This window comes from Hevea brasiliensis, chromosome 7 (assembly GCF_030052815.1).
Source record: "Hevea brasiliensis isolate MT/VB/25A 57/8 chromosome 7, ASM3005281v1, whole genome shotgun sequence".
Taxonomy (NCBI): Eukaryota; Viridiplantae; Streptophyta; class Magnoliopsida; order Malpighiales; family Euphorbiaceae; genus Hevea; species Hevea brasiliensis.
Genome location: NC_079499.1, coordinates 19,533,351 through 19,538,249, shown reverse-complemented (window position 1 = coordinate 19,538,249; position 4,899 = coordinate 19,533,351).

The window sequence follows — 4,899 nt, the reverse complement described above, 5'->3', positions numbered from 1 at the left end:
TCATTTTGCATCATCTTAGAGAAGCTTTTGCATAGAGAAGCATTAGTAGCACCAAAAATAACGTCATCAACATAAATTTGAACGATAAGCATATCATGTTTATGTGTTTTTGTGAAGAGTGTGTTGTCTACTTTTCCTCTTTGAAAACCATTATCTAAAAGAAACTTACTAAGCCTCTCATACCAAGCTCTAGGGGCTTGCTTCAATCCATATAAAGCCTTAGTGAGTTTATAAACATGATTAGGAAATTCATAGTTTTCAAAACTTGGTGGTTGTTCAACATAAACTTCTTCATCAATATAACCATTCAAGAATGCACTCTTAACATCCATTTGATAGAGCATAAAATTTTTATAACATGCAAAGGCACATAACATTCTAATGGCTTCAACTCTAGCAACCGGAGCAAAAGTCTCATCAAAATCAATACCTTCCTATTGATTATATCCTTGAGCTACTAATCTAGCCTTATTTCTAATGACATGTTCTTTATCATCCATTTTGTTCCTAAAACCCCACTTGGTACCAACGATAGAATGATTTCTAGGTCTAGGAACAAGTTTCCATACTTTATTTCTCTCAAATTGATTGAGTTCTTCTTGCATAGCAAGAATCCTACTCTCATCACTTTGAGCTTCATTATAAGACTTGGGTTCAAGTTGAGAAACAAATGCAATGTTACCAAAGTATTTTCGAAGTTGAGCTCTTGTCATCATCTTTTGTGAAGGGCTATCAATTATGTCCTCCTTTGGATGATCTCTATGATATCTCCATTCTTGAGGTAGGTCATCATGATGTGGTTCATCAATTTGGAGTTCTTCAATATTGGGCAATACTTCTTAATCACCTTCTTGATCTTTCTCATTAGCATCTTTATTGTCAACATCATTCCCAATTACACTTTGGGGCTCAATAGGTTGACTTTGTTGCTTTTGAGTCTCATCCTTTTTTCTTCCAAAAATTTTACCTAGTTCATCATCATCACAAACAATCTTTCTTTCCAAGAAGTTGTTAGTTTCATCAAATATAACATGAATGGTTTCCTCAACTAACAAAGTTCTCCTATTAAAGACTCTATAAGCTTTGCTATGCATTGAATATCCTAGAAAAATACCTTCATCTGATTTTACATCAAACTTTTTGAGGTTATCTTTCTTATTGTTCAAAATATAACACTTACAACCAAATGCACGAAAGTAAGAAATGTTAGGCTTCCTCCCTTTCCATAATTCATAAGAGGTTTTCTTTAAGATTGGCCTAATCATTGCTCTATTCAAGATATAGCAAGCAGTGTTTATGGCTTCTGCCCAAAAGTATTTTGGAAGACTATGTTCACTAAGCATTGTTCTTGCCATTTCTTGTAAAGTTTTATTTTTCCTCTCTACAACTCCATTTTATCGTGGGGTTCTAGGAGCTGAAAAATTATGAAAAATGCCATTGTTTGAACAAAATTCATCAAAAGATTGGTTTTCAATCTCTCTCCCATGATCACTTCTAATGGAGGAAATGGATAATCCTTTTTCACTTTGTACTTTCTTACAAAAAGATATAAATACACTAAAAGTTTCATCCTTATGTGCAAGAAAATATGTCCATGTATACCTAGTGTAATCATCTACTATGACCAAAGTATACGCTTTACCACCAAGACTAATAGGTGTAATAGGACCAAACAAATCAAGATGTAATAACTCAAGAGGTTTAGATGTTGAAACAACATTCTTTGATTTGAAAGAAACTTTGGTTTGTTTCCCAAGAGAACAAGGCTTGCAAACATGGTCTTTTTCAAAGTCAATTTTTGGCAAACCTTTAACAAGGTCATATCTTAAAAGTTTTGAAATCACATGCATACTAGCATGACCAAGTCTTCTATGCCACAACCAACTATCTTCTTCAAGAGATACAAGACATCTTTCATTTCCATTTTCAATAATATTCAAATCAAGCAAATATACATTTTCACTTCTAGGTGCAATGAATAATGTATGATCATTATGCAAACTTCTAATCTCACAATGTGTAGAATTAAAAATAACTTTGTAACCTTTATCACATAGTTGACTTACACTAAGAAGATTGAATTTCAAACCTTCAACTAATGCGACATCCTTTATGCTTGGATTTTTCCCAATAGAGCCACTTCCAATGATGTGAGCTTTGCCTTTGTCACCAAATCTCACATGTCCACCACTTTTCAAGGTAAGGTTTGAGAATTTTTCTTTATCTCTAGTCATGTGTCTTGAACAAGCACTATCAACATACCATTGTTCACACTCTTGCTTGCTTCTAAGACATACCTGAAATTTATTGACTATTTCTTAGGTACCCAAGCAAGTTTGGGTCCTTAAGGGTTAGAGACATTAGGAATTGTTCCTTTAGGCACCCATATCCTTTTTACTTTTGAGGAACCTTTCCTTATGGGACAATGACTAACCATATGACCATTTTGGTTACAATAAAAGCAAATGACATTTGATAATGAATGAGATGAAGCTTTTACAAAGAAATTTTTGTATTTTCCATAGTGCATGAATCCATCATAACCAAGACCAGATTTTTGATTTGATAATCTTTGAGAACCAAGTAACGTATCAAGAATTTGTGTGCCATTTGTGAATTTAGCTAAATCATTTGTCAAAGATTCCACCTTAGTTTCTAAAATCCTGTTTTTCTCAATGAGTTTTTCACAAGCAATTTTTGAATCTTCTAACTCCTTATTCAACTCATCAAACAAGAGCATTTGATTTTTATAAAACTTATTTTCTTGTACAATAATGCTCATAGAATCATTTTCAGCTCTTAAGGAAGCAATTTCTCTGTTTAAAGTAGAACATTTTTTCTTATAAACTTTGTATTCTTCATATAATTTAGCGAATGCATCTTCATAATCCTCAATACTAAGATAGTCAGAATTATTTATCTCAGTATTGATTTCTCTTTGTTGGGAACTTTCTGGTTTATCCTCTTCTAAAGCCATGAGACAAATGTGTGCAACCTCCTTGTCACTAGGGTTATCACTTGAGGAATCATCCATCCAGCCAGCAACCAAGGCTTTCTTACTCTTGTCCTTTGAATTCTTCTTTTTCAGTTTAGGACAATTTGGCTTGATGTGACCAGGTTTGTTGCATTCAAAGCATCTAATCTCACTTTGATCCTTGCTTGTTTCACCTTTGGGAGAATACTTCTTTAGGAATTTCTTATATTTCAAACCTCCCTTTTTGAATGCTTTCTTGAATCTTCTTGTAATCATGGCAAGATCATCTTCATCACTTAAACTATTGGAGCTGTCACTTGAGGCAGCCTTAAAAGCTATAGTTTTCCTTAATTCATCCTCTTGGCATGACTTTAAGGCAATTCCTCTCTTTTTATTTTCATCATCTACATTGCTCTTGCTTTTGTCATAAAGCATTTCATGAGCAATAAGAGAACCAATAAGCTCATCATAAGTGAATTTGGAGAAATCTTTGGTGTCAAAAATCACTGTAACTTTTGTTTCCCATGATTTAGGTAGTGACCTCAAGACTTTCTTGACTAACTCTTCTTCAGTGAATTCTTTTTCAAGAGCTTTGAGAACAATCACCAGATCAGTAAATCTTGTGCTCATTTCTGAAATGGTTTCTCTAGGTTTCATCTCAAATAGTTCATATTCCTGAACAAGCCTATTTGCTTTTGATTCCTTCACTTGATTAGTCCCTTCATATGTGACTTCAAGTTTATCCCACACTTCTTTTGCAGATATACAACCTGAAATACGATTATACTCAGTTGCATCAAGTGCACAATGAAGAATGTTTAAAGCTTTAGCATTTAAAGAAACTTTCTTCCAATCAAGTTCATTATATTCATCTTCTAGTTTTTCTCTATAACCATCAGCATGCAATTTTAATGGAATTTCAGGACCTTTAACAATTCTTTGCCATGCTTCAATATCAACAGATTGAATAAAGTTTCTCATCCTCACTTTCCAAAAAGAATAATTAGAACCATTAAACCAAGGTGGTCTAGTGATAGAGTGTCCTTCAGCTAAAGGTGCAGGGATACCAGCTGTGTTAGATGTGCCAGCCATTATAGGATCTCTCTAAGGTGTTTAAACCTCAAGCAAGAGAGACAAGCTCTGATACCAATTTGTTGTCCCAAAGAAAGTGACCAAGAGGGGGGTGAATTGGACACTTTAGACAATTTTTCAGCCCTTGCTCTAGACTTAATGAAAAATTGAGGCTTTGCACTTCTATGTATGTGTATAACTCTGTTCCTAGGATGTAATTTAAGTAATCAATCAAGTTATGCACAAATACTAGTTCATACAGAAAATAATTACTTGATATCAAGTTTATTTTCTCACATAAAATTCAGAGTTTGCAATATTAGCTCAATAAACTAATTCTCAACACATTCAATATATAATCAGAAATTCAAAGTGCTGAAAATTAAAGAGTTAAGGGAAGAAGAGAATCAAACACAATGTTTATAGTGGTTCGGCTCTCTTAGCCTACATCCACTCTTCCCAAAGTCCCACTTTGAGAGTCACTCCACTATTTGATCTTTTCAACAGGCAAGATTCAAAGCCTTTACAATATCAGTAAGCTTCTCAGATGCTTGAGGACCTTTACAACGTCTTTGCTTCCCACAAAAGACCACAAGCTTCACAAGGTGCTTGAAAACCTCCCACAAGTTTCACAAGGTGCTTGAAAACCTTACACAAGCGTGTCCTCACACTTACACAACCTTAAATAGGTTTGGTGTAGAAGAAATCACTTTCAATAATAATGCTAGAAGATTGAGAGAGAAGATTTGCCACTCAAGCTCAAGAGAAATTGAATGAAAGCTTTAAAAACCACAATAAATTCACTATGAATAAGAGCAATTTCATTAGTTAGAATTGTAGTAAATGATGCCTTT